The sequence below is a fragment of the Vicugna pacos genome, unplaced genomic scaffold, assembly GCF_048564905.1.
Source record: "Vicugna pacos unplaced genomic scaffold, VicPac4 scaffold_19, whole genome shotgun sequence".
NCBI classification, from domain to species: Eukaryota; Metazoa; Chordata; class Mammalia; order Artiodactyla; family Camelidae; genus Vicugna; species Vicugna pacos.
In genome coordinates, this window is record NW_027328740.1 from 11868780 (window position 1) to 11889992 (window position 21213).

Sequence of the window (21213 nt, forward strand, 5' to 3'; positions counted from 1 at the left end):
TCCAGGATGGAATGAGAAATAGAAAATTTGAACAGATTAGCACTAATGAAATTGAATATGTCATTAAACAAAATCTCCCAACAAACAAAATTCCAGGCCTAGACAGCTTCACAGGTGAATTCTGCCAAACATTTAGAGAAGAGCTATCACCTATACTTCTCAGAGAATTCCAAAAATTTGGAGAGGAATGAAGGCTTCCTACCCCACCTTTCTGTATCACACTACTACTAAAACTTGAACAAATACCTGATAAAATTACAGGTAAAATACTACTGATAAATATTGATGTAAAAATCATCACTGAAATGTTAGCAAAGCAAAAAATACATTAACAGGATTATATATTATGATTAAGTCCATTTTAATCCAGGGATGCAAAAGTGATTCATTACCTGCAAATTAATCAATATGATATACCACACTAACAAATTTAAGAATAAAATTTTATAGTCACATCAATAGGGTCATAAAATGTTTTGACAATTCATTAACTATTTAAGATTATATTTTTCCTCAAATTGGGCATGAGGAAACATACATCAAAACAGTTAAGGTCATATATGACAAGACGTCATCTAACATGACAGTCACTGATTAAAAGCTGAAAGCATCTCCTGTAAGAGCAGTAAGAAGTCAAGAATGCTCACCCTTACCACTTTTATTCAGTATAGTATTGGTAATTCTAGCCATAGCTATACAAAATAAAAGGAAATATAATATAGCTAATTAAGAATAGGAGTAAAAGTATCTGTTTGCAGATGACATACGTTAAACAGAAATCCTATAGATGGCACCTCAAAACTACTAGGCCTTATCAATGCATTTGGTTAAATTTCAGAATGTGAAATTAACATACAAAAATTTTGCATTTCTGCACACAAGCAACTAGCTAACAGATAGAGAAAGTGAGGGAACTGTCTCAATTACAGTTGCATTACAAAAAAAATTCTAGAAATATATTGAACCTAGGAGGTAAATGACCTGTACACAGAAAACTATAAAATATTTATAACAGAAATTGAAGATAATGCAAACTGATAAAAGGATATACTGTATTCATTAATGAAGAAAAAAATATTGTTTAAATGACAGTACTAGCCAAGAAAATACATTAATTAAATCCAGTGCCTATCAAAATACGAAGGGCATTTTCAGAATTTATAATAAATAATTTTAAACTTACATTTAAACACAAAAGAATTGAAGTCACTAAAAATAAAAGAAAAGAAAGAAAACAAACAATAAACACAAACATATTTGACAAAGAACAGAGAAGATGTATAACGTTCCCTAATTTAAAACTATAATAAAAAGCTACAGTAATAAAAAGGATATGGTAGTGGCACAGAACAAAGAAAATAATGGAACACAAAAATGCCTGAAAATGAAATCAGACACTTATGGTCATTTAGCCCATTACTAAAAATGAATATAGAGTGGGGAAAGGTAATCAACAGGAATATGAAACTGGTCAACATCACTAACCATCAGAAAAATGCAAGTCCAAGGCACAAAAAGATTGTATATCAGTCCTGTCATAATGAATATTATTGAAAAAATTACACATAAATATGTTGGTGAGGAGGTAAGAAATACAACCCTGATGCACTGCTGGATTGAATGTAAATTTGTGCTGCCACTGTGGAAAACAGTATGCAGTTTTATCTACAAATTCAAAATGAAATATAATCCAACATTTCCATATCTGGATACTTATTCCAAGAAAATAAAAACAAAAACTAGAAAAGATAAATTCAAACCTATATTCACTGCAGCATTATTTACAATAGAGAGGATATAGAAGCAAATTAATTGTTCAGCAATAGATAATGGATAAAGAAAGTGTGTGTTTATAGTATATATATCTACCAATGTATAATTTTTATTTTTATATTTTATAGACTTATCTATATTTATATATATATACACACACACACAGATAAATATACTTTAGGTTATTACTCAGCTATGAAAAGAATAAGTTCTTCATTTGCAAAAAAAGGGTAGACCAAGAGGGTAATATGCTAAGTGAAATAATTCAGAAAGAGAATAACAAATGCTGTATGATTTTACTCTTATTGGAATTTAAAGAAATGAACATAACACAACAGAAAAGGAGATATAGATATACAAAGAAACAGGTTGTTCACAAGAAGGAGGAAAAAGGTGTGAGGAAAAAGAAATATTTGATGAAAATTAAGAGAGAAAATTTTCCAGTTGCAAATTAAATGAGTCAGGGGCAAGAAATGTGCTGTATGGGGAATAGTAAATAAATATGAAATATCTTTAAATAGCAACATAACATAACTAGATATATTCTTGTGATCAGTTTGAAATTTACTAAATATAGCAAACAGTATGTTGTGTAAGAGGAACTAAAACGGTTTATAAATTAAAGTACACTTTAAAAACTAACATTCTTTTAGAGAAAAAAATTAGATTTGTAGTTAACAGAGGCAGGGGTTGGGAATGGTGGATTTGATTAATGCACTCAAAAGCCACAAACCGCCAGCTGTAAAACAAATGTGTCCTAGGGATGCCCCAAATTAACATGAAAATTACAATTAATACTGCTTTATGTTATATATGTATGTTGATAAGGGACTAGACCCAATGTTTTCTCATCACAACAAAAAGGCAAATTGTATCTCTTTAAAATTGTATCTAAATGAGATAATGAATTCTCACTAAAGTTGCTATGATATTTATTTCATGAAACTTGTAAATCAAATCACTATCCTGTTCACCTAAACTTACGCAATATTCTACACAAATTATATCTCAATAGAATCAGAAGGAAAAATGGAAAGTCAATATTGAATTATTCCCATAACATTTCTCATGATTGCTTCTGCAGCAAGTAAACTTGAGTCATGATATACTTATCCAAGGTAAAGATACTAATAAATAAGTGATTCTAATAAATAATACATAAAGATACTAATAAAATAAGTGTTTTACCATGACTTAAACTTCCTTCATGTTAGCCTACTGCTCCTGTAGGCATCAAAATTTCACTTTGTGTATTCATCTGAGATTAGGAAATGGATACAAATTTTAAACTGGCTGCTCTTTCTCTGAGAAATAAAGTTCACTAACTCTGACTGATGGTCTTATCTCCCCGAAAGCATCTGTAAGAAATGAACATACTAGGTTGCTAAATATCTCAGTATGGTAGAATCTCACAACTCCTAAAATTCTTAACTGTTTTACTATGGGAATGCAATACTGACAAAAACATGATTTTGGATAACAATGTGGTGTTTTTTCTCATGGTTGCATTATGGGATGTGAGGATAATCGCTGAGATCCACAACAAACTTTCTTACTCAAGTGCTTGGCAAAGAAGTATAAAGGTTCTGGTTTATTCGGACTGAGGACTGCTTTCAAAATGATGACTATGCACACTCTATTCCAGGTAGTACAAGGAAAAAAGGTTTTCGCAATTTCTAGGTGAACGGGAATAAGTCAGTTGTTCAGTCACTCTAAATTAGTCAACGGGTGTTCAAAGCCAAAATAAGTTGTGTCAACAATGAGAATTAGAAGAAAAAAGAAATTAGACATAAGCTTAAATTAAAAAGGAGACACAGTCCTGTGCTGGGCTCTGGGGACTGGAGAATGTATATGCCTCTGTCCAATTCAAGTTTCAGTGGCTTGGCCCTCGCATCAGCTCAGGATTCAATGAACAGGTAACAATTAGTATACTGGGAAATATAATATACCTCTCCCTGACTGGAAGAAAATCTGGTGGCTCAATGAACCTCTTAATTCACAGATATTCTGCCAGATGCAGAAGAATAATTTAATGATGACTCAACTAAGAAAAACGTAGTTACTGCTTAACAATCCATCTTCACACACACACAAAGTGGTAGACAGATTTGTAGTATTTAGCGGGAAGTGTTTTGTGTGCAGAGCTCAGAGAATAGTTTTCAAAGCACCAGCCAACTTTTGTACTTTTGTCAATAGTTTAGATTTTCCCAGGTAGAAAACTACAGATGGACAAACAAACAATATTCTTCCTTAGGGTTTCTAATTTTTAAGTAAACTGTAGCTTTTGACTTATCATAATAGAACCTTGTTCAGATGATCACGGTAAAATCCACTGTCTGATAAGAGAGCTGGAAACTAGCTGCTGAACCAGCCCATCTGAACTCCAGACTGCTAATGTAAACAACAACATAGCCACCATCAGAGTTGAGCTGACAAACTTAAAACTTGATGTTTCTGTTGTAGGATAAACCACTGCTGTCCAGACACAGATCTCCTGCTGCAAGTGGTCTCTTTTCTTCTCTTGGTAAAGGACAAATTGATGGGATGTTGCAAGAGCTTACCCTGGACCATTTGCCCTTTCTCCAGATTATCAAAGGCTTTCTTCACAACTGGTGACATGTTTTCAGGACCCAATGTTGCCATTCCAGTCTTATCCGCTGACATTGGCTGCATGATTATGAGCAGAAACCTTAGACACCCTGAACTTGCCTACAATTTTTCCAACACTACAGGTCATTTCACATTCTGAAAATGCTTCACCTTTTATTTTAAATTAATGGGAAATTGTCAAATTCTTCCATGAATATTTTATATTTCCTAATATCTGCAGAAGTTTGGTATTCTTGCAGTTGAACAAATTTTTAATTCCACAAGCCTCACCTCTTTCTAGTCCACACATTTTAGATTGCAATTTGGTTGCTGAATACGACCACCCCAACCAAGTTTCTAGTACCTCTTAGATACTACCTGTGTGAATGTTAGAAGGGGCACAAGTTATGTGGGGTGCATAAACCTACATTAAATATTTGCAATAGCAGTGTCTCTTATGGACAAAGCTCTGATTCTAAGAAGTAAATTAATCAGAAGTCAGTATAGTTATTGGTATGGGGAAGAGAATCAGCTATTCTGCGGTGGGTGGGTGATGAAGAGACAGGAAAAAATGCAGCAAGTGAAAATGGAATGCTTTAGGCCTCTGGAGGCATGAATTAAGAAGAAAATAATACTTTGTCTCCTGTACTTACCTCCACTTACTGTCTTGATTGACTAGTCCTTGGGCTATGAAAAGAGCTAGTTTCTGGTGAAGAGTAAAGACTATAACAAAATAGTTTGAAAACCATGAGAGTTTTGTTGTTTCAGGAAAGTAGATTTTGCTTAAAGTACACATGTATTTTTCATTCACTAAATACTAAAATGCATCCTGTGACATGTACTGTGCTTACTGTGTTGGTATCCAAGTTAGACAAGGAAAGGCGGATAGACAGAAAACATCTGAAGGAGGTAGTTTCTGTGCTGAGACTGGGAAATTTTAAGTAGGTAAAAGGAGGACACCCAAAGTCCAGTGATGAGCTGGATCAAAAGTGGTGAGGTAGCAGCTAAAATAGTTGACAAGCATTTGTCTGTATGTATCTCCAGATACAGTGAAACATAAAGATATGCCAAGGAACACAGATGCCAGATTTATAAAGAAATGACTAAACTAAGTTGAGTTTGTGTGCTTAGAGTTGGAAAGGCTTTAAGTGCCACACTGAGGACGTAAGCTTGTCTTTGGCTGGAACATAAAAGCAACATTAAATATTGACTAGAAAATATAGCATAGACTCTTGAGGGCAGGAAATGAAAGAACCAATTTGAACGCTTTTAGGACAGCACAAAGAAGACCATAGATAAAATTACTTCCTAAATTCTACCATAGGCTGAAAGTGCCATCTGAGGCTATATCATGTGACCTTTATGATTTCAGGCATGACATAAGAGAGACCGTGATCCCTGGGCTGGTTCCTGCATTTATCTTCTGTTCCAACCCATCCTAATTTAACACTTTTAATCCTTTCCAGGATGAACCAGGAACCACTTAGTACTTTTCCCTCTCTCCATGTTTTAGTCTTTCTCCAAATTCTTCCTTTTTTTCTTTTTCCTTACAAGAAATTATTTAAATTAACTCCAATATTGTTCCATCAAATGATCATATCAATCAAATAACTTTTTTTTATTTAAATAGTAACTTTGTCTCCCATTGAACTCTTAACACTATTTAAAAAATATAAGATAAATACAGGTACACATCTATGTTTATTGTTCAAATAAGAAAATTGCAGATATTTGTCGACATTTGCCAACATCAATTTTAATCTTTGTTTTCCTGCATAATCTGTTAGTCCTCTGGTAGATCAGTTGTAATTAGTATGACGTTCATAAACTGAAGATGTCTAATGATTTGGCCTTGAAAGAGAGTTAGCTGATGTATCAACTATCACTGGCATGGAAACCATGGGTTGATCCCTGGTTTAAGTTTAGAAAATCAACCTTCATTGGCAGATATGTTGTGATATCTATTTGGAAAAAAAGAAGGCTCCACCATGTGTCCAAAATAATTCCTCTTTATGGAGACAAGATGCTGTACTGAGAATTAGAATTTGTAATTGTAATGAAGTTCACAACACGGCCATTTGCTTCAGTGTAGCTGCTTTGATAGTGCCCTTGGACAGTGGTCAGCTTATTTAAAATAGCACGTTGATCCAATGCAATTTGTTCTGGTGGTCTAACTGACATTGATGATGGAGGAGAAAAATCACCTCTCATCGGGTTACTTGTATCACCATTTCTGTGGCTAGTAGAGGGCTTTATTATTAGAGGCATGTTTAAATTTGCAGAAGGTAAAAATGCACTTTCTCCACTAGTGTAAGCCACAAAACCAGAAATATGATTATCAAAATTACCCACTGCTTTATAGTGCTTCTTGTTGAAATCTTCAGCCAATGAAGATACCAGAGAGGCATTTTTAATCCCTACTTTTCTTTTTATTTTCACTAAAATCTGGGGACAGCCTCGTTTAAAATATGTATTATGATAGAACTGCCGCTACAACCAAAGTAGGAAGATTTAAATAATAGTTTAAACCAAAATACAACACTACAATAAGCCTAACTTATAAAACCTCAGATTTCACGTTTACTATGCAAAGATATTATAATCAAAATATGAATATTGCTGATGATTTTGAAGATCCTTTTTGGAAAATACACATTTAAATAGTATATTAAATATACTATTAAATATTATATAAATACTATATAAATATTATATAAAATACTATATAAATAAATACTAAATAAATATTATATAAAATACTATATAAATATTAAATAGTCATTAAATTAAAGGATTAGCATTTGCAGTAACAGTGAATGCCACTTTTGAAAAGCAGCTTTGATACCTTTATTTAGATTTCTGTTAAGATTCATAGTTGCCAGCAAAGTTTCTTATCATCTGAATGCTTTAGCCACTGTCCTCATTTTTTAGAAAAAATAAAGTATTTTAGCCTTAGTAGTTTTATATAATTTTCAAAGTTTATCTTTACATTTATATTACCATAGACTGATGTACAAAATAAAATTTTATATATAAGTTACCATGTGGTAACTAAAGTTTCTGAATTCTTTGCTTAAAACAGAGACTTATTTTCTTCTGCCAGAAAGTCTTCTAGACAAGCAGATCTTTGAAAATTCTGCCGCAATTTATTAAACCCATAAAGGTTAAGCTGTCTAACTAAACTTTTCATACTTCCAGTTTCAAATACTTTGAAAGGGGCCTTTCTTTCCAAAACTTCCTTCTTAAAGACATCTTCATCAATCACTATGGAAGTTCCATTATCATCCCACCAGACGGATTTAAATTGGTCACTCCCAGCCATTTTCCAGAGTTTTCTTAGAAATGTCAGAGAACGAAAATCATTATCTTCATCTGATTCAGAGACAGAATTTGTGTAAAATGGCCTTTTTATCAAGAATTCTTCAGACAAAGTCTGAAAAGCATTTTCTTCAATCATAGATCTCAAGTCCAAGTCTCCAGAGATTGTTTGATCACACAATAGAGATCAACCGGAATTTCCTGAACCACTTTGTCCGTCTTTACGAGACACATCTTGAATTTCTGAAGAAATATGTGTCATTATATATAAATTTTTCTACAGCTACTTTTCTAATCTGCATGATTTTGAGCACTGCAGCTTCAAATGCTGCTTTGGCAGGCCTGCACAGATAAACTGCTAGGCCATCAAAATTGTTCTCAACCTGAGTAGCTGTGACATCACAAAACGACTGGTCTCCTAGCAACTCAAGTTTAACTTTCAGCCAGTGTTTACTTCTCATTCATCCAGTTAAAATGAAGCATATATGATGCTTATTTTTACACTTTGATCTGCAAATTTTACCCAACAAAATCTTTTTAAATAATTTAATTTTTGGGTCTATTAAATAAAATCTATCTCCATACATTTGTACACAAATTTATAACAGATTGGTAAACAGAGAATAAATAATGCAGGAAATATATAAAATAATTTTAAAGTTTTGGAATTTAGAGTGAAATTTGTGTAAAACCTGTACAGAATATGTATAACTATTTCATCATCATTTGTAAATAAACTGAAACATAATTTAATTTGGAAATGGAAGTAGGTATTTATCTGTGTACTTTACAATAAGTAGCTCTATATTCAAAACATGAGTTGAATAAATATCAGTTTATGTGTTATGTTTATAAATAAATGGTTAATATTTATGAAATAAATTTAGATTAATCGAATCAATCAAATTTAAAATCCCACAAGGGGAAATTTTGTTTTAAACTGTAATTCAGTGCTATAATTAAAACCAATGTAATTTAATATTCAACATTAAAAATGCAAAAGAGACAATCTTATTGTATATTTACAAATGTTTTTTTGTTTGCAATTCTTTCACTCAGAAGTTTATCAGTTCCTAGAAGTAGTAAATTTTCTTGTCATCTTTGTAGTACATACTCTTGGGGTTTCTGTTAAGTGTTCCAAAATGATACTGAAAAATAGACTTATGCAAAAGATCCTGGGTTCGATAAATGTTGCCTCCATTTTGGGGCAAATAAACAATCAAAAAACAAAGATGTAACACTATATGTCGTTTGGGGTGGAAAAGACCAGGTGTTGCATTTTAGGAAGCAATATGTTTCTCAGTCCAGAAACAGTTGACATTGTTATTATAATACGGCATTTTAAGGCAAGTGTTTTGTGCACTAATTGTAAATAATAGCAATGTTCTGAATCAGTTAACTGTAGTAAATCCAGTTCTACCAAAATTATATATTTATTTAGAAATAAATTCCACTAAAATTAAACCAAATTCAAAATGAGAGATATAATTTTTAAATAAATAAATGTACCTTCAAGCTACAATGTAAAGTTTTCCTTCAGTATCTGTAAATTTCATTCTAAATAAATATTAGCAACCTGAATTCATGGCATATTATATGTAGTATAAACTATTGTTAAGTTGGATTTAGTCCTGATTCATAAATATTATTTAACATATACAAATGAATATATGTGATACCATCCCTTTAAAAAACAAAGAATTCAAAAATAACAATCTTAAAATATGTAGGAAAATTATTGACAGATCTCATCTTGACTTTTTTATAAAAATATTCTTAAATTCACTCTAGATAGAATGTAACTAAGAATAATATAAGCCATTTATGAAAAATCCATGACATATCAATTTCAATGTTAACATGCAGGAAGGTTTTCCTCTGGTCCAGTAATAAGGAAAAGTAGCTCATTTTCACAAGTCCTAAGTTACACTACTAGTAGTCCTAGCCAGAACAACTAGTCAAGAAAAAATATAAAATTCATCCAACATGTAGTAAAGCAGTGAAGTTTTTACAGATGAGATAATTATGCATAGATAGAAAACTCCATAGACTCCTCCATTGACTGTTTGAAATGATGAACAAACTTAGTAAACTTGCAGAACACAAAATGAATATACAAATATCCATTGCATTTTTGTATAGTAACAACACATTATCAGGAAGAGAAATTAGGAAAACTATTGTGTGTAAATTTATGCTAAAAAGTATAAAAGAGGAATACACTTGGTAAGTGAAATAAAAGATCTAAACATAGATCTATAAATTAAAGGTGCAAGAAACATAAGTAAACCAAAATAAATAAAAGATATTCTGTGCTCATTGATTGTATATAATGTGAGGAAATACTTTAATCTATCTTTCATATGATCAATCTCCCCAGCACTACATATTGAGGAGAATGTCTTTTCTTCATTTTATACTCTTGCTTCCTTTTTCATGGGTTAATTGATCATTCTTGTGAGGGAGTATATCTGGTTGCTCTATTCTCTTCTTTTGATTGGTGTCTGTTTTTGAGCCAGTATCATGCTGTTTTAATTACTAAAGCTTTGTAGGACAGTTTAACATGGGAGAGGTTTACACCATTATATTTAATACTCTTTTTAAAATTTATTTTGGCAACTCATGATCATTGTGGTTACATATAAACTTTAAAATTATTTGTTCTATATATTGGAAAATCTCATGGGTATTTTGACATGAATCACACTAAATGTAGATTGCTTTGTGTAGTATAGTTGTTTCAAACACATTGTTTCACAGCTTTAACTTAAGAGATCATTTCATTTCTTTCGACCAGTTTTAATTTCCTTTATGAATGTTTCCTGTTTTTTAACTTATAAGATTTCACCATATTTGTTATCTTCATTTATAGGTGTTCTTTACATTTATATATAATTATATACATATTTATAAACTCGTTTCCTACACAAAAACAGCAGGCAGAAGACAGTGGCAAGACATATTCAAAGTCCTGAATGAAAGAAAGCTGTAATCTAAGATACTTAATCAAGCACGGCTATCTTTTAGAATAGAAGGAGAGATAAATAACTTCCACACAAGCAAATACTTAAAGAATTTAGCAAAAGAAAAGAATAAAAGAAATATCTACTCTAAATAATAAAGAAGCAGGATGCTATAGAAAAGAGAAAGGCATAATTAGAAAGGCAATATCTACAGTGACTTACAACAGAAAAAATATGATGTTGTAAAAAAGGACATCAAAAATTTTAAGGGTCAAAGAGTGAAACAGGAACATACAGAGTGTTTTTTTTCTTGTTTCTGTTCTCTGTAGGATGGGTTTGAGTTTGTATTCTTATCAGTTAAAATAAACAAATATAGTACGTGTCAATATACATACAAAACAAGTTAATGATAAGTCAAAAGTTTACAATGAAGTCACAAAGACATAAAGAAACCAAGGTAATAAAATGAAACTGATCAAGCCACAAAAACAAAAAGAAATGAACAAAAAGAAAATATCACATCAACTGGAGAATGAAGTTCAATATGGAAATAAACACCAGTCTATCAATAATTATCACAATTGTTAATGGACTTAGTGCTTCAAACAAAAGATATATAGTCAGATGTGACAATATAACAAGACCCTACATTATGAAGCATAGAGGAGACCCACTTTAGTAAGAGGAACACACATCCATTGAAAGTCAGAAGGTGGAAAAATATATTCCAGCAAATGCACATGACAAGAAAGCAGGACTAGCAGTATTGACTTCACAAAAAGAGACTTTACAAACTGACCATAGAGAAAGATAAACAAGGACATGATATAATGATTAAAGGAACAAATCAAAATGAGGGTATTATACTCATTAAGATATATGCACTCAATATAGGAGCAATTAAATACATAAAGCAAACACTAATAGATAAAAATAGAGAAATCCCTGGGAACACAATCAAATTAGGAGACTATAACCCCCCATTACCATCACTGGACTGGTCTTTCACACAGAAAATTAAAAAGGGATCAAAGATACTAAAATAAATTATAAAATAATTGGAGATGCTTGATAATTTCAAAACAGTACTTCTCCCCAAAACAGAATATACATTCTTTTCCTGTGCACAAGGAACATTTCCTATGAAAGATTATGTACTGAGACACTTAAGAAGCCTCAACAAATTTAAGAAGATAAAAATTATTTCAAGCATCTTTTCTGAGTATAATACCATGAAACTAGAATTCAATCACAGAAAAACAGGGAGAAAAAATGACAGCATCCAGATTAAAAAACATGACACAATAACAAGGGGGGAGGTGATGAAATAAAAGTAGAAATTAAAAAATATCTTTGGAAATATGACAAAACACTGCACAGATTCTATGGAATACTGTTAAAACAGGCTTAAGAGGGATGTTCATAGTGACAAGGCCCTCCTCAAAGTAGAACCAGAATTTCAAATAAATAATCTAACGTTCTAGGTAAACTAATCAAGAAAAGAAGAGCAAACAAAACCAAAAGTCAACAGAAAGAGGGAAAAAATAAAGATCAAGGAAGAAATAATTGAAATAAAAAATAGAAAAAATCAATCAATCTCTATTTTGAAATAGTAAACAAAATTGACAAATCTCTGGACAGGCTCACTAACAAGAAAGAGAGAGAACACAAATAAATTAGAAATGACAATGGAGAAACTATTAAGAGTACAACAAATTTACAAAAAATCATAAGGGAATACCATGAGCAACTGTATGCAAACTGGATACCCAGGAAGAAATGGAGAAGTTTTTGGAAACATTCAGCCCACCAATATTGCATCAAGGAGAAGTTACACACTTGAACACACATATCACCAGAATTGGAATAGAATTATCAATAAAATAAAAAAAATTCTCTGCAAACAAAATTCAAACCCAAATAGCTTCAACGGTGATATTGATGAAATATACAAAGAAAAATCCATACCCGTCCTCCTCAAACTCTTCCAAATGATTGATAGGGAGATAGTACTCCCAAACTCACACCATAAGGCCAAGAGCAACTTGATACCAAAACCAGACAAAGACACTACCCAAAAAGAAAACTATAGGCCAATATCATTGATAAACATAGAAGGAAAATCCTTGAGAAATTATTAACAAAAAGAATCCAAGAGCATGTAAAAAAAAGACCATGAACCATCGACAAGTTAGGTTCATCCCAGGAACACATGGATGGTTGAACATAGTCAAATCAATCAATCAATTGTGATACTCCGTATCAACAAAAGAGAAGACAAAAATGATATGATCATATAAGTAGATGCAGAAAAAGCATTTGACAAAATTTAACATCTATTTGCAATAAAAGTTCTTATCACAGTGGGTATAGAGGGACCATATCTCACCATAAAGAAAGCTATTTATGACAAACTTATACCCAGCAAAATACTCAGTGTTGAAAAACTGGAACCCTTCCCACAAAATCCTGAGACAAGACAAGGATGCCCATTCTCTCAATTTCAATTAAATATAGTCTTGGAATTCCTAGCCACAATGATCAGGCAAGAAAAGCAAATAAAAGGATTCAGACTGGAAAAGAAGAAGTAAAATTGTCACGATATGAAGACAGGACACTATATATAGAAAACTGTAAAAGCTTCACAAAAAATACTTAGGCTAAAAAAGGAACTGGGCAAGGTAGCCAGATTAATGTACAAAAACCAAATACATTTATTTACACTACCATTGAATCAACAGGAAAACAAAGCATAAAAACAACCCATTTTATTACTGCACCCAAAATTTTAATATGCTTAAGAATATCTCTGACCAAGGAGGTGAATGACTTGTACTTGGAGAACAAGAAAACATTGATTGAGGAAATCAAGAAAGATTTGAAGAATTGAAAAGATACCCAAAGGTCTCACAATGGAAGAAATAATATTGCTAAAATGGCCATACTACCCTAGGCAATCCACAGACTTAATCTGAGTTCCTATCATATTAATCAAAACATTTCTTTTTAGGACTGAAACAAATGATCATAAGAATTATATACATAAAATAAAGATCCATAATTTCCAAAACAATATTGAAGACAAAGTAAGAGGCTGGAACAATAACCTGCCTGGTCTCCATACACTATTGCAGAGCTACAATAATCAAAACGACATGATATTGGTACCGAAACAGGCATATGGATCAATGGAACAGAATAGAGAGCCTACAAATAAATGTGCAGGCCTAAGTGGAATTTAATCTTTGACCGAGTAGCCAAGAATATGACACAGAAAAGGCCATCTCTTCACCAACTGGTGTTGGGAAAACTGGATAGAAGCATGCAGAGTAATAGAGTTAGAACACTCCTTCACTCCATACACAAGAATAATCTCAAAATGACTTGAAGACTTAAATGTAAGGCAAGACACAGTAAATATCCTATGAGAAAACATACGCAAAACACTCTGAGATAAATCTCAGCAATGATCTCCTAGAACAGCCTACCCAGGTAATGGAAGTAAGAGCAAAATTAATAAATAGGACCTAATTAAACTTATAAGCTTTTGCACAGCAAATGGAAACATAAACAATGTAAAATGACAACCTAAGGATTAAAGAAAATATTTAGAAGTGATGCAACTGACAAAGGCTAAATTTCCAAAATATAGAGTTCAAACAACCAAATAAAAATATTTAAAAAAAAGAAACCCAATCTGAAAATGGGCAGTAGCCCTAAACAAGCAATTCTCCAGTAGAGACATACAAATGCCACACAGATATATGAAAAAAAATTGCTCACTATCATTATCAGAGAAGGGCAATTCAAAACTCTAATGAAGTATCACCTCACAATAGTCAAAATGGCCATCATTCAAAAGTCCACCCAGAATAAATGCTGAGGAAGCTGCAGAGAAAGTGAACCCTCCTAGACTGTTGGTAGGAATATAGTTTGGTGCAGTCACTGTGGAAAACAAGATGGGGATTCCTCAAAAGAATAAAAATAGACTTAACATAAAATCCAGCAATCCCACTTCTGGGTATATATGAAAGAGAACCCTGATTCAAAATGTCACCTGCACCCCAATGTTTTAAGCAGTGTATATACAACAGCCACGACATGGAAGCACCCTAATTGTCCATCAACAGATAACAGTATACAGAATTTGTGCCATATTTACACAATGGAATAATATTCTGCCAGAAAAAATGATAAAACAATTACGTTTGCAGCAAAATGGGTGTCCCCATAATGTGTTTATCAAATTGAAGTAAGCCAGAAAGAGAAAGAAAAATAATACATGACATGAAGTATGTAGAACCTTAAAAAAAATTTTGGATGAAAACACTATGATTTCATCTACAAAACTGAAACACACTTGCAGCTCTACTTAATCATCTTATGGTTACTGCTGAAAGGGGCTAGGAGAGGATATATTTGAGAGCTGTAGAATTATAAATGTTATCCACTATGTATAAAAATAGATTTATTCAAAATGTCTTTTGTATGACACAGGGCAGTATGTTAAATATTGTGAAGTTAAATTTAATGGGCACACAAATATATGCATGAAGTGGGACACTATGCTATACACCAAAGATTGACACATTGTAAATGGCAGTACTTCAATGATAAACAAATGAATAAATAAGTAAATAAGTAATTTAAATAAATAAATAAATTAATTAATTAATTAATAGTATTTAATAATAAAAGAAATACAAAGAATCACACTACTTAACTTTACATATCAAGAATCTAGGAGAAAACAGAAAGAATAAAAAAGAAAAATGAATGAATGAGAGTAAGGCAAATAACAAGAGAAACAAATGAAAAGATAAGAAAAAAAATCTAAGTCTGTTTGTTTTAAACATAAAGTGGACAAACGTTTAGTTTGGCTAAGAAAATAAAGACTCAAATAAAATTAGAAATAAAAGAGAAGATATTACAACTGATGTAGTGATGCATAGCATCATAAGAAATTACCACTAGCCAACAATTTGAAAGACCTAGTACAAAAGACAAATTCCCAGAAACATATCTCTTCCAATATTGAATCAAGAAGAAATTAGAAATTTAAATAGAGCAATAGTGTGTATGAGTAAATCAGTTATCCAAACCTCTCAAACCAGAAAATATTTACAAGATGAATTTACTGGTTAATTCTGTCATACATTTGAAGAAAATTTCTCACCAATTCTTCCCCAAAACTTCCAAGAATTTGAAGGGGATGAAAGTATCCCAATTTGTTTAATGATGCCAGCTTTATTTGCATGAAAATGCTAGAAAGGACATTATAAGCAAAATATAGAATATTTTCCCTGATGTACATATGTACCAAAATTCTCAATAAAATACATCAAAATGAATTCAACAACACATTTAACGTATCATACACATACATGAGTAAAGGGATTAATCCCTGGGTTTAAGGATACTTCAAAATATTGAAATCAGTAAAGGTGACATGCCTCACTAATAGAATGAGAAATAAAACTCACATAATCATCTCAATAGGTGCAGAAATAGTATTATACATAATGCAACATCCTTTTAAGGTACTCAAAATAAATTAATTAACCCTGTCAGTGGCACAATATCATACACACACAAACACTGTGTGGAGAGAAGTGAAGCAGTTCTCTCTTTATTGATTCTTAGAAAAAGGGTTTATATAGGACATGCACAATGCCTCACATATCATCTAAGTTATAACAATGTTAATAATCTTAAGCTGTTTTTGTCCCCATGCTCCCGCATAAGCACAGAAAGTTAAATGATAAAGGATTGTTTTAAAGTTCATCATGGAACTTCATTAAGTAGGACATCTCTTATCCAGCTGGCTGTGCCTGTCTTTCGTTGTCCTCCTCTGAGGATCTTATCCAGCATAGGCTATCCAGCCATCCATACTGGATGCATTGAGTAGGCCATTTCTTATCCACCTTGTAATGGATTTGTATGAATGATGTGTGTATTTTAGAAATTAGCCTCTTGTTGATTGCATTGTTTCCTAATGTTTTCTCCCATTTGGAAGCTCATCTTTTGACTCTGTTTATTATGCTCTGTAGAAGTTTTAAGTTTAATTAGGACATATTTGATTAATTTGCTTTTATTGTTTTCAGCTTGGGAGAATGATATAGGAAAATTTTACTACAATTTATCTATTGTTTTGCCTATGCTTTAGTTTCCATGTGTTTTATTGTGTCATGTATTAGATTCAGATATTTAAAACATTTTGAGTTTATTTTTGCACAGTGTGGTGAGTGTTCTTATTTCATTGATTTATATGTAGATGTCTAACTTTCTCAACATCACTTGCTGATGGCTGTACTTTTGGCATTGTATATTTTTGTTTCTTTTGTCATAGTTTAGTTGACCATATGTGTGGTGTTTTATTTCTGCCTCTGTGTTCTGTTCCAGTGATAAAGATGTTTGTTTGTTTTCCAGTATTGTGCTGTTTTGATAACTGTATTTTTGTAATATATTCTGAGATCTGGGATGGTTATGCTTTATGTCTCCAGCTTTGTCCTTTTACCTCATTGTTCCTTTTGCAGTTCTGGTACATTTGCAGTTTCATACAAATCTGAGGATTGTTTTAATTTCTGTGGAAAATATCATGTACTTCGATCTGAATCACTTTATATCTGTAGACATATTTGTAGTATGTAGATTTTAACAATATTAATTCCTTTAAACTAAGACCTTGAGATTTCTTTCCATTTCTCTGCATCATCTTCAAATTTCTTTATCAGTGTCCTTTCAATATTATTATCTTGGTTTTTTCATAGGTTTTTCATTTTTTGATCTGATTTCATATGGATTTTTTAAAATAATGGAATATTTAATTTTTAGTGTAAAGAAATGTGACAGTTTTTGTATATTAATCATGAATCATGCAACTTTGTTAAATGTCTTTATTAGTTTTAGTTGTTCTGGTGTGGAGAATCTTTAGGGTTCTCTATATAGATTATTAGGTCATCTAAAATAATAAAAGTTTTACTTCATTCAATCCAAGTTGAATAAGTTTCTTTCTATTCCAATTGCTGTTGTTAGTACTTCCCATACTGTGTTTAATGGAAATGGTGAGAGTGAGCATTCAGGTCGTATTCCTTAATTTGGCTTTTAGTTTTTCACTATTGCATATTATTTTGTCTGTGGTCCTGTAATAAATGACTTTAGTTTTGTTTAGATATATTTCCTGAATCCTACTTTGGTAAGAGGTTTCTATTTTTGTTGTTGATTTTGTTGTTTTTGTTGCTGTTGTTGCCGTTGTTGCTGTTCTAATGAATAAATTTTGAATTTTGTGAAATGCTTTTGATGGATTTATTGGGATAGCCACGCCATTTTCTCATTTTCTTTTGTTTATGTGGTGTATCAAACTTATTGATTTGTGTATGTTGAACCTCTCTTGTGGCCCTACAATGAAACCAAGTTGATTATGCTATATGATTCATTTTTGGTATTGCTGGATTTAGTTTGCTAATAATACTTTGTTGAATATTTGCATCAAAATCAATCAAGTATATTGGCTTGAATATCTCTTTGACTGTACTTTGTTTGTTGGCTTTGCTATCAGGGTAATGAAATCTTCATAGAATTAATTTGGGTGTTTCCCACATCTTCAATATTTTTGAATAGTTTGAAGAGTATAAGTCCTGCTTTGTATTTTTGCACAGTTCTCCATGGGAGCTGTTTAAATCTGCCCTAATTTTTAAAGATTTTTTAAATGCAGATTCTATCTTTCTTCTAGTAATCAGTTTGTTCAAATTATTTGTTTCTCCTTATCCCTGTCTCTTTCTAGACATTTGTTTATTTCTTCTAATTTGTCCAGTTTATTGGCATATAAGTGTTGACAAAATGAACACTTTTTTCTATAACTGAGGCAACAATTGTTATTTCTCCACTTTTATTTGTGACTTTATTTCTTTTGTGCATCTCTCTTTTATTCATGATGCACCTGGCTAGAAGTTTTTTGATTTTGCTTATCTTAAAAAGAAAACATAAAACAAAATCTTTGGTTTTATTACACTTTTGCATATTTTTTCCTCTGTAATTTATATTTGTACCTGTAATATTTACGATCATGTTTTTTTCTTTTTTTTACTTTTTTTATTGGTTTAGAGTCATTTTAAAAGTTGTCTCCAATTCGAATGCAGAGCACAATTTTTCAGTTACAATGAATATATATACATTTGTTGTCCCATTTTTCCTTCTTTGAGCTGCTGTAAGATCTTTTGTATATTTCCCTGTGCTACAGTACAATCCTGTTTATCTATTCTACAATTTTGGCCACCCAGTGTATCTCTCCCGCCCTCCACCCCTTGACAACCAAAACATTGTATTCTATATCTGTGAGTCTATTTCTGTTTTGAATTTGTTTTTTTTTGTTTTGTTTTATTTTATTTTTAGATTCCACTGATGAGCCATCTCATATGGTATTTTTCTTTCTCTTTCTCGCTTACTTCACTTAGACTGATTTTCTCCAGGAGCACCCATTTTCCTGAAAATGACATTATGTTGACATTTTATATCACTGAATAGTATTCCATTGTATAAATATACCACCTCTTCTTTATCTAGTCAACTGTTGATGGACATTTAGGCTGTTTCCATGTCTTGGCTAATGTAAATATTGCTGGCTGTGAGCATTGTGGTTCAACTGTCATCCTGAAATAGGGTTCCTTCTGGATTTATGCCCAGAAGTGGGACACCTGAGTCAAATGTTAAGTCTATTCCTAGGCTTTTGAAGAATCTTCATCCTGTTTTCCACAGTGGCTGAACCAAACTGCATTGCCACCAGAAGTGAAGGACAGTTCCCTTTTCTCCACAACCCCTTCAGCATTTGTCATTTGTGGATTTTTGAATGATGGCCATTCTGAATAGTGTGAGGTGATACCTCACTGTAGTTTTGATTTGTATTTCTCTGATAATCAGTGATATTAAACATTTTCTGATGTGTCTATTGATCATTCGTATCTCTTCCTTGGAGAAAGGCTTGTTTAGATTTTCTGCCCAATTTTGGATTGTGTTGTTTATTTTTTCTTATTCAGTAGGATGAGCTGCTTATATACTCTGAAGATCAAGCCTTTATCGGTTTCATATGCAAGTTTTTTTCCCATTCCGTAGGTTGTCTTTCTGTTTCACTTCCGGTTTCTGTACTGTGCAGAAGCTTGTAAGTTTCATTATGTCTCATTTGTTTATTCTTGTTTGCATTTCTTCTACAAGAAGATTTTCGATACGTATGTCAGATAACGTTTTGCCTTTATTTTCCTCAAGGAGGTTGATTTTATCTTGGCTTATGTTTAAATCTTTGATCCATTCTGAGTATTTTTGTCTATGGTGTTCTAGCTTCATTGGGAGTGTTCTTGCTTCATTAATTTCCATGCTGTTGTCTAGTTTTCCCAACACCATTTGCTGAAGAGACTGTCCCAATTCCATTGTATTTTCTTGCCTACTTTGTCAAAGATTAATTGACCAAAAGTTTCTGGGTTCATTTCTGCACTCTCTATTCTGTTCCTTTGGCTTACATGTCTGTTTTCCTACCAACACAGTGATGTCATGTTGACTGTAGCTCTATACTATTATCTGAATTGTTAGCGTAAATATATGCCACTGATTTTTCAACCTTAATCTTGTAACCTGCTACTTTGCTGAATTTTTCGATCAGCTCTAGAAGTTTTTGTCTGGATCTCGCAGGGTTTTCTATATATAATAACATATTATCTGTATACAGTGAGACTTTTACCTCTTCCTTTCCAATTTACATCCGTTTTAATTCTCTCTCTTGTTTGATTGCCGTGGCTAGGACTTCCAAGATTATATTGAGCTGGAGTGGTGATTGTGTGAATCCTTGTCTTGTCCCAGATTTTAGTTGGAAAATTTTGACTTTCTCACCATTGAGTACTATGTTGGCTGTAGGTTTGTTTTCTATAGTTTTCATGATGCTGATATATATTCCCTCTATGTCCACTTTGGTGAGAATTTTTATCATACGTGGATGTTGAATTTTAACAAATGCTTTTCCTGCATCTAATGAGATGATCATGTGGTTTTGATCCTTTCTCTTGTTGATGTGCTGTATTACACTGATTGATTTGCTTATGTTGAACCACACCTGTGTCCCTGGCATGATCACCAATTGGTCATGATGTATAATCTTTTATCTGTGTTGTTGGATTCTATTTGCTACTATTTTGGTGAGGATTTTGGCATCTGTGTTCATAAGTGATATTGGCCTATAATTCTATTTTTGGTAGTGTCTTTGCCTGGTTGTGGTATCAGGGTGATTGTGGCTTCATCTTTGACTTTGGGAGTATTCCTTCCTTTTCAATCTTCTGGAAAGTTTGAGAAAGACTGGTATGAGTTCTTCTTTCTATCTTTTGTAGAATTCCTCCGTGAATCCGTCCGGTCCTAGACTGCTTTTTGTAAGGAAATTTTATATTGCTATTTTGATTTCATTTCTAGTGCTCTGCTTGTTCAAGGGGTCAGTTTCTTCTTGATTCTGGTGGACAGTATGTTTCCAGAAACTTATCAATCTCCTCTAGTTTTTCCAGTTTATTTCCATATACTTTTAATAATATTTTTGTAT